This window comes from Cololabis saira, chromosome 9 (assembly GCF_033807715.1).
Source record: "Cololabis saira isolate AMF1-May2022 chromosome 9, fColSai1.1, whole genome shotgun sequence".
NCBI classification, from domain to species: domain Eukaryota; kingdom Metazoa; phylum Chordata; class Actinopteri; order Beloniformes; family Belonidae; genus Cololabis; species Cololabis saira.
The window spans coordinates 2,730,460-2,741,866 of record NC_084595.1 but is presented as its reverse complement, the minus strand read 5'-3'; positions in this window follow the sequence as shown (position 1 = coordinate 2,741,866).

Here is an 11,407-nt window from a genome sequence, read left to right as displayed (position 1 = left end):
AGCCTCAGCCGACCTCCCCGGCCGCGGGGACGCGTCGGGATTAATGATCACGCCGCGCTCGCTCGCTCTGGGCGCAGACCCAAGTAATCGATCCCTGATCCTGGCGGATCTAAACCTACTCTGTGCAAAATGAAGGATTTTCTCTGTAAATACACACCATTTATCTTACTATTACACGTACAGCTAGCTGAGGGTCTTCTTCTCCTCATTTGGTCGGGAGTTGCTATGCAGTCCCGCGGCCCCCACGGCCTACACGTACAAAACTGATTTTTTTCCGCGGCCCACTAGATGGCGCTCGCGGCCCAAGTGTGGGCCGCGACCCTATGGTTAAGAATCACTGGTCTAGAGGGGGAGAAGTTACATGCATGTGAACGGAGCATGCGCATGTAATTCCCCGCTCTGCCACCAGAGGGCAGTGGCGGAACACAGAATAAAGGAATCACGTTTCCTAAAACTTAAATACTAATAATCAGAGGTGTATAAAGTACTTGAAAAAAGTAACTAAGTAAAAGTAGAAATACCATAACTTTAAAAGACTTTGGTAAAAGTTAAAGTCACCCATAAGAAAATTACTGGAGTAAAAGTCTTAAGTCTTATATTAAATGTACTGAAGTATCAAAAGTATCTTGTGAAAAAATATACTCAAGTATCAAAAGTAAAAGTACAAGTATTTTATAGTACGCATGGAAAGAAGCAACACAACCAAAAATGATCCTTCCCTTGTTTTTTTTTATTTCACTTTCAGAGGGGTATTTATTCCAGGAAGCAGGTTTAGTGAAAATCCTGAGTTTGTTAACCTGAGATGAGGGAAATCCGGAGTTTTCAGTTCCAGAAAGCGAGTTAACTCAAACTCCGAGTCAGTTACTACGCCAACTGAGCCTCTGAACCTAACAGGTTTACTTCAATAAAGCCTGAGTTTCTCTCTGTCTCCTGCCTCGGTGGCGTCAATTCAGACAATGGGGCAAGCGGCAGAGAGAGCAGAAAAAGCGTATCTGACAAACGCAACGTATTTTATTCACTATGTCAGTGCAACAATATCACAGGGACATCCCAGTTTAACTTCAAACAGTTAAAGACCAAATGCAAAAAGGAGAGGGAGGAGCAGAAGAGAGAAAGAGAGAGAGAGTAAAAAAAAGCCAAATATTTCCCTTAAACAGATTTATAAGAGGGTAGGGTGATTTGATATCTTACCTTAAGATGAACTTGCATAATTAATCCATCAGCCTCGTTAATATCTTCTGCTGCTGGGGCAATATTGGACCATCACTTCCTTCTTTCTTTTTTTTTTAAATTGCATGGTTGTCTGCTTCCTTTTCATTTTTGTAAGTTAGTAACACTGCAGATCTAAAAACCAGATTGATAGCGACCACTGTCGTCAGGGACGCTGGGACATCACATTTCAAGATATGAGGGGGAACAAGTGTTGGGAAAGTGTGGTGGCAAAAATTGTTGTTCAAAAAGAATGTCAGGACACCTCAGCTGTCTTTCGAAGATTTAATGAAAAGAGGACAAACATTCAATTGAACGGAGCCACACAGTCCAACCGGTCACATGAACCGACAGTCCTGAGTGCGCTGAAGAAGATTAGGGACAGGTTATTTTATAGTTTGGAGCTGGAAAAGACAAAACATCACCCATCACCCATCACCCAGGCAACCGTGCCATGCTCTGTGTCAAAGGAACATGACCTTGGCATAGGAATGAAAACAGGCAACAGACAGTGTTATACCAAAATTTTCCATTACATTCCACCCCTTTTAGCATTGTATGCTAAACCATAATAAAATAGGAAATTTTGCACTGACCTACCCCGCGACCAATATGCTCTGTCGCGCACCAGCCAAACGCTAGCACACCCATTCTCCAACGCGGGAGTCACAGAAACCCCGACAGAGGATCTTAGGTCACGGGTACAGAAGAGCCAAAACCTCTCCCTCCACTAGAAAAAGGGGGAGAGTCAAAAGACTCAATCTGTCTAGCTACCCCATCATAGATAAGGAAGGAAAAAACCCCCGTAGGGGAAAAACCCATCATGGAATATAAACTAATCTACTTCAAACAATACCAAAACAAATCACATTCAGCACAATAGTCCATGAAGGGAAAAGGAGAAGAGAAAAAAATCAAAGGCACTGTGTGACTATGCAGTTCAAGGATAAAATGAGATAACATGTAAAATAATAATAATAATAATAATAATAATAATAATAATAATAATCAAAAAATGACAAAATTCTCCACATGTCCTGGCAAAACCCTCCATGTTTTAACCCACCGTACCACGGGGCTAATGCTTGATTCCCTCACAACCTGTCAACAGGACATAACAGCTCATAATCAGTTCAAAACAGCATAAATGAAAAAAAACATCATCAACCTGAGGAAGGATTAATGCAGAATATAAATTAAAGTAGCTCTGGATCCTCCATGGAAGGAGGAACCCACTCATCATTGTGGTCCATCTCCTGGGCAAACCGTCCAAGTGCGGTGGGAATGGCAGAAGCTACTAGTTTCTTCACCCATGGCACAATAAAACACAGAAAAACACACAAACCCAAAAGAATAGTCAGTTCAGGGGCAAAGAGGTTGAACAGTGCAGTTTCCCACCCTGAAATGGAAAACAAGGACCTCCTCTGCAAATGCAACAATTCATTCAGGTGTCCGACAACATGTGTCACATCGATCTCATTGGTCAGCTGCCTCGTCACAGTGGTCATGGTACGGAACCATATGTTGTCCTGTAGCTGCAACGCCGTGTTGGTCATGTTGGTCGTGTTAACAGCAGCCCTTCTCACCAGCCAAAGAGGGGTAGGTGCCGCCTCAGAATCGTGGTCAGGGGGAGGTGAGATGTCGTGCAGTTGGTCTGTGACGTGTGATCGTGCAGGCTCTCCAACAGCAGCAGAAGCAACCTCACCCCTATGGAGACGACCAGCAGGACGCTGGTCGCCACCCTTAGGCCGCATCCGAGCCGCCTAAGGGGATGGTACGGCCGTGGCCTCTCGATCAGGTGCATGGCGTGCGCGTGGATCAGGAACCCGTCGGCAGTGGCCGGCGTGGATCCACGTGGTACGTCTCTCTGCAACCTCGACTGCTGTCTCCGTCACCAGAAGCACTTGAAACGGTCTGTTCCACCTCCGAGCTTTCCAGTGTTTACGTCTGAAGTCTTTGACCACGATGTAGTCTCCACTCCGAGGTCATGGAGTTTCGTCTCTGCCGGTTTGGGGAGGGCCGCCTTAACCTGCTTGTTGATATCAGACAAAACAGACGACAAGGTTGCACAATATCGTAACATTTCGTCTTCACAAAGGCCCGTTTCTTGCTGCTGCCTCTTAAACGGGCCCAATCCCTGTTTAAAGCCAATGCCAATAGAGCCAATGACAGTAGGCTCATGAACACTATATGGGTCAACGACATGGCATGCATATTTTGGTGTCCGGGTGCATTATTTCCCTTTTAAAATAATGTTAATCAATTTATGACATATATCACTTTATTCTATAAAACCTATTTAGTTTGAATACCTTCCAGGTACATTCAGATAATATATGTTACTTTACATTTTGGCATCTCAAACCCCCAAAATGTCAAATGGTACAACCAATGTAAAACCAGGAAAATGTGATTTTATCATAAAACTCTCTATTCTATTTAAAAATGATATGTATGAACTTGACAGCCAAGGTAGCCAATACAGGTGTCCAAGTAGAAGCCCGTCTAATTTAAAATTAGTTGTAAAAGTCAGGTGGCACAACTGATGTCAGGTGGTGCGACCACATAAAACATTCATTTAAACCAATAAATAATAGGTTAAAGTGAACGAATGGTTGACAACTATGATGTGAATAGATATTGTATTAAATGCATTCATTTGTATATTTGTATAATTATTATTCCGTCTTTAAATGTAAAATTGGACGCTAAAGATACTAAATACCTGGCCACTGGAATGCAATAATCTTAAAATATTGTAGATACAACAGAGTTCTTTTAAAAATACCTTCTGCGGAAGCCTTATTTGTCATTGACCCATATCCAAAAAAAACACAGGGCACTCATTTTACGGGACGAAACCCACTCCTGACGAAACCGTCAATCAACAGTATGTGAGTTCACGACAGACAAAATAAAGGAAAATGATTGATATGTAACATGCTTTTCACAATCATACACAGCTCAACGGCAAGAATCCAATTTCCATACAACAAAAACCAGGGTCGTTGCCCTATAGATGTAGGTTTAAAAACACTAAAATACCTTTGTTTGAAGCTTTCACATACATGTACGTGTACACTACATTTCAAATGTTTGGAAAATGGCCAAAAATATCTTTATTTTAAGTACTTTAAAAATGGGCTACTCAAAGGCCTTATACGTCCTTGACCCACAATCCGGTTCAAATACAGTATCACAAAAGTAACCTGCAACCATTCGAACAGTAAATCAACCCAATTCTGACAATTCCACATCATCAATTCCCCACACAGGGAAAAGAATGAGTAAAAAACTATTTTACTTGTATCAATTTAACAAAAAAAAAAAAAATTTCAACAGAAAGGAAAACGAGACAACATCTCTCTCCCATTCACGCAGCCTCACGTGAACGCTCCCTGCGTGAACGCGCAGTCAGACAAGCGACACGGAGCTTACACACCCACACACACCCACGCGTTTACACACGCACACACAGAGCGCAGGCGCATCAGCAGGTAATGCTGAATTTCACATACATTTCACAACCTCAACATCTCTGTTTATGTTTTTCAGGCCCATGTCAACATAGTAAAGTATCAACATAGTATCTTCACGAAGCCACGCCATCAACATCCAAGTTTATCTGGCAATTTAAATCCCTAGCTAAAAAAGGGGGGGTCCCAGACCCCCGAAGGTCCCTGACCTTCAACTCAACCCCTCAGCGGGACTCAAACCCACTTTAATGCATTTACAGGAATCCCAATTCAATAAATAGTTCCAGTCATGAACACTAGACAAAAACATTGGACAGGAGAACCATTAGCCAAAACAGGCAAACAAAAATTCCCATTCCACTAGATCCATCGAGAGGAGTGTCTCTTACATCAGTTACCCCTCCTCCTTGCTGGTCACCGGGTCTCCCAGACTCCTGCTGGTCACCGGGTCTCCCAGCCTCCTGCTGGTCACCAGGTCTCTTGACCCCCGGTCGAGCCGACCCCACACGAGTGAACGTATAACATATTACCATCAAAACAAACGTGTAACAGTTTACCATCAAAACAACAGTGTAACATTTTACCATCAAAACAAACGTGTAACATTTTACCATCAAAACAACAGTGTAACATTTTACCATCAAAACAACAGTGTAACATTTTACCATCAAAACAACAGTGTAACATTTTACCATCAAAACAACAGTAAACAAAATTTTACCATCAAAACAACAGCAAACAAAATTTTACCATCAAAACAACAGCAAACAAAATTGACTGTTAGGATGGACTGGAATGCCGAGCAAAAAATAAATAAAACTAAAACGTTCTACCGGAACCTGACAGAAAATAGTGTGTGAATTCAGGTCGAATCCATTTCACTTCTAGTCCATTTATATCACCTCATCTTATTTGTACCTCATTTTTAATTAACCGGGAATGAGGCGTACCAGTCTGGCATGTGATGCAAGAGTTTTCCTGCTGCAGAATAAACAAAAAGTCCCCTGCAACAATGTTCTAACAGCCGAAAGTATTATAATGAAGCCTTTATCTCACTAACAGTTCGGCATGAGTAAAATTACCGATACTTATTTAATTTTACAATTGTTTTCACGTAACTTGAAGTTCTTTATTCATTAATAACCACGTCTGAGAAGATACTAATCACGGGCAAGCAGCTACAACAGCATTGGGGTGCGTACCCACACGTCATGAATAACCTCACCTGACACAATACTCAATTCCAACGTCTATTAATAAATTACGTTGTAATCTTAAATCATAATCTAATCTTAAACAGACAAGTGCTGATTTCCCTTCCCTTCGGACATTAAACATAAAATCCAGACCTATTAAATGAACAACAAGGTTCTTGTGTGTATGTGTATTTAGTATTCAGGTGCTCACGTGTTCTGCAGACTTCACAGCCGGCCTCTGCGTGTCCACCGGACACCTCACCGGCTCTCCTCGCCACCCCTAGACAGTCCGGCCCCCCTTTTCGCGCGGGCCCTCACTGTGTTCTGCCCCCCCGTTGCCTCTTTCAGCCTTTTGCAGCACTAGTCTCACAACTTTCCTGGCGAAACGCAGGCTTTCTGCCAGTCAAAAATGTCCTTGAGACAGCCAGTCTTCCCAGCACTTTTCCTCATCTCTCCGATGGGTGAAACGGGTGAAGATGGGGGAGGGGTGCTCCCACGGGTGGAGTTGGGTGGAGTTGGGGGCAGTGGGGGGCAAACGGACGCAGCTGGTTGAAGTCCAGGCGCTGGTGAGCTCTGCCTGAGGTCCCGGCGCTAGTTGGGGGGGCGGGTGGGGCGGGGGGCGCAGAGTCCAGACCGGGTCTAGCTTCACACACTGGGGCACAGTCTGTTTGGGTGTCTGCCTCACTCAGCAACATTCCAATCTATCTAAATTTGTTTTTCATTTTTCTTTTTAGCGAGTGATAACTGGTCTAACCTGCAAAGCCTCCAGCTGTTTAACGCTCAGGCTTCCTGTTTCTCGTGTTTTCTTTATTTTGGGAATTTTGTCTGACCCACAGTTCCGACAAAGGTTGTGAGTTCTTTTCTTTTCCATAATTAACTATCATATATCTCACATTTAGTGCTGAAAAATCTGGTCCTTCGGAAAAATTACTCCCAGAAGGCTTGTTGAAAAACTGGCCTCCACAACTGATTATTTGATCCTCTCAGACATGTTGCGAGTCTAAATTTTCAGAAGGAGAGAGGAAAAAAAAAAAAAAACACAAAAAAAACAACACCATGGCTAACCAAGGTCTTCCGCTTATCAGGGTTTGTGACGTCACAACAGCCGGAAACACTCGCGCAGCTCTTTCACAGAGAAAGTTGGATTAAAAATATATTAGAAAAAGTCACGGTTCAGATTTGACTGGAGTCCTGCATCTTTTAAATCCTACCAGGTATACTTCGGATTACCCACTTAACTCAAACCGGATTCTAGACGCAGAAGCCCACGACATAATCAACAGGAAAACATTCCAACTCCAATTATTTCTCAAAATTATTTGTTATCCTCCAGACAGTCAAGATTGTAAGCCAGACATTAACAGACAGCTCAGAGCACAAACACAAATCCTCCGACTCCTTCTAGGATTGGATGAGGCATCCTAGCCGCCCCCAGACCCCGTCTGGCATACTCGGATTCCCCGAATCCAGAGCCCTCAAGTTCCCGACTTGAAGTAGTCTCCCTCTCAAACCACGGCTACAGAAGCACTCGTGATCCGTCACGTCTGGCGACCTACAGCTGATGTCGTACCGAAAGGCGAGTCTTTTTCTCTTAAACAAAATTCCCTCATCACCTAGAATTGAAAGGCATTCTACGACGCCCCCAGACCTAGTCTGGCCCCTCGATCACTAACTCCTAGGTTAGTAACAAACAAAATTCCTTCATCACCTAGAATTGAAAGGCATTCTACGACGCCCCCAGACCTAGTCTGGCCCCTCGATCACTAACTCCTAGGTCAGTAATAAAACAGCCCAAGGTCCTCAGACCCTGGCTGGACCAGCCCTCCCCGGTTCCAAATACTTGGACTACCGGCAACATCAGCTGAATAGGCAGAGAGGAGACGTTAGCGCGCAACTTATTTCGGCCGTTTTCTTTCCAAAACTCACCCGAAAGAACAGCGAGGTGTTTCTGAAGCCACCGGGTTCGTTCGACCCCAGTCGGTGCGGGGACCTTCCCAACCCCCCTCCGGACGAGAGGCCCTCACTCGACCTTCACTTGATGGGGGAGTACGAGGTTGTTGCATGCTTAAAACACCTTCGATTCCGGAGGAGAGAAGGAAAAAATCCGGCACAGATGAGGTCCCTTCGTGGTCGCCAAATTGTGGTGGCAAAAATTGTTGTTCAAAAAGAATGTCAGGACACCTCAGCTGTCTTTCGAAGATTTAATGAAAAGAGGACAAACATTCAATTGAACGGAGCCACACAGTCCAACCGGTCACATGAACCGACAGTCCTGAGTGCGCTGAAGAAGATTAGGGACAGGTTATTTTATAGTTTGGAGCTGGAAAAGACAAAACATCACCCATCACCCATCACCCAGGCAACCGTGCCATGCTCTGTGTCAAAGGAACATGACCTTGGCATAGGAATGAAAACAGGCAACAGACAGTGTTATACCAAAATTTTCCATTACAAAAGATAATACCTAGTGAAATCCATCATGTTGTTCTGATATGCATTTGTAGTTATTTTATATGTATTAAGTAATAGAACAAATCAATACAAATAGACACAGAGTAATTCCATAAATGTATTAAAAAAAACACATTTACATTTTCCCTGAAGTCAAGGTGTGGCGGCTGCCCCTGATCTAAATAACAATAACATTTAATTCAACACCATTCCACCACTGTTTTCATCTGTAATATTATAAGACAGTGTGCTTAAATGTTAAATGAATACTGAATTCAAACTTACACATTGATGCAGCAACTTTCTCCCACGCCAATTCTCTCCTTCGCTGCTGCAGCTGAAATCTGCTCTCATACTCGCCATACACACGTATTAACACTTCTAACTCCAGTGGCGTGAAGTATGTGGATCTTCAGATACAAACTAATGTTTCCTCAAAGGGATTTTGTAAATTGAAATGTTAAATAAAGTTAAAAAAAAAAAAAGAAAAGGTATGTGGATCTTTTGTTGTCGCCGGTTGCCATGGTGAATCCTTGTATCAGCGCTCTACTGATGATGGCTTTTTATTTTCTTCACGCACGCGCTTAACTAAAGTAACTAACTCATGTCAGCTGTTCTGGAACCCAAAACTCTGAGTTTCCGATCTCAGGATAAATCAACTCAGAGTTCAGGTTTAGACTCAGAGTTTGTTGAACCTGCTTTCTAGAATAAATACCCCTCTGTAGATGGTTGGACATTGTTTCAGCTCCTCACTCAGACTGTTCCAACATTTCTTGCACGATCTAAAATTGATAATATGGGATGTTGAGTATTTGATCCTTCAAAATAAACGACCCATGACATGAATTGCATTACACTTTGTGAAGATTATACGATAAAGAGGAAAAAAGACACAATTCTATGGCTTTATTTGATATTCATTCAGTCATTGGCCTTTATTTAACCAGGCAGGTCATTAAGAACATTCTTATTTACAATAACGGCCTGGAAAGAGACAAGGAAGTGGTTTAGGGAGTAAAACACAGAAAAGGAAGTGGTTTAGGGAGTAAAACACAGTAAAATTGTAGCTCTACAAAGGTAGAAAACCATTAGGTAGTATTTTATGATAGGGTAGCCAAAATCGATAGATAAATAGATAGACGCTATCGGTTTGTGCGGCGGTAGCAGAAATCAACAGAACACCGGTGTCGTGACAAAAAGTGATTGCTAACATTTGTGCTATTATTCTGCTGGCTGAACAGATAAAAGCAGAAATTAAAAAAAAAATAAGAGCAGAAATCAGTGTTGATGGATAATATTAAATCATGGAGAGACTTCCATCTGTCTGGAATGATCTCACATCCAAAAACAGCTGCTCTATCGTTTCTACATTCGTTTAGCAAATACAATTATCTACAACTAATTTACAAATCTGAACGTTGTAATATAAAACAAGTCATGAAAACAGTTTTCGATGCTGTATAGAGTTCATGAGAATAAAATCTTTATTTTATCTTGTTAATAAAACCTGTTTTTATATAAACTACTTTTATATCTTGTGTTAATTTTATGAAATAATTTTTAACATGTTTTTAAACCTGAACCCTCCACACAGAGTTCACATATTTATTATTCTGTCTCCTAAAATGTCTCTTTCTGTCATATTAAGGTTTTTCAGAACAAAGTTATTTATATTCCAGTTTTATTCATTCACTGGTTCTTAATTCAAACTAATTATATTGATCAATGATAAATACATCAACATTAAAACATGTTGGGTTTATGATATTGTTACGTAGATCTTATTCTTAATTGTTTGTAAAGCACAAATAATTTAAAACCACAAACGTGAAACTTTGATGCAGGTTGAAGCTTCACTCGTGGATTCTGCAGGACATTTACACAAATGTGACAGAAACCAGTGTTTTGGTCGGAACCGGCTGAAATTCCATGTTATAAAAACTGGTTTGGACTGAACTTTGCCCTCTGGGAGTAAAAATGTTAATCTTTAACTTTTATGAATTGCTCCGGATTTCAGCAGATGAATCTGTGGTTCAGTTGGAGCAGCTGGTGAGTAAAACCTCCCTGATTAACTGCACAAAGTTATTTTGTTAGAAGTTGTTTAAGAACCACTTAATGAAACTTAAACTTAAACTCAGCTTGTTCCGTCATCAAATCGTCTTAGTTTAGTTTTGGAAAGTATTTCCTTTTTCCTGGAAACACCAAAGTAACGAGAGAAACATTAGATGCACTGGTACAAATATTGAGCTGGATCTACTTAAAATAAATAAACATAAAATAATAAAAATAAGTCAACTTTTTGCATGAGATTATTATGTAGATCAAGAAAGACTAGTCTTTGTATAAACTACTTAATTTTTTTGTATGTAAATAATTAGGAATGCTGCGATCAAGCCAAAAAACACGGATCGGATCACAGTTCAGGGGAAAACTGCGATCCTAGCGCTGCGATACTAGCACTACATTCAAAAAGTCCACTCCAGATTTTCCATCCAGCACTTGCTTCTCACACGAGGAAGAAGAAGAGGAGTCAGTGATAACAACAACCGCCAGAGAGAGAGCATAACATGTCAGCGGTGTGGAAATACTTTAGATCGGGGAAGTCAGACTCATATTAGGTAGAGGCCGCATTCCTTCAAATGAGACCTTAACGGAGCCGGATCTTTTTTTTTACATCGATCCAATATCAATATAACTCAAATCAACATAATTGCATGTTTGTACAAGAAAACACTGTGTAAATGTAAAATTACAAATGTAGTAGAGTATAAAAATAGCCTACCAAATAATTTTTTTTCCCTAATCATACTACTCTACTCTTAACAATAATTACAATAATTCTGAGTCACTCAGAGTTAACAAAAAATAATAATCTACCAAAGAAAACATTGTTTTTTTTATTATTCATACAACACTTTTTACAATTTAAATCTGAGTCACTCACTGAGTTAACAACTCATACAACACTTTTTAAAATTTAAATGAGTCACTTACAGTGAACAAAAATAGTCTCCTAAAGAAAACTTTTTTCCCATCAAACAACTCTAAACAATTACAGATGGTGTTTGAATCTGA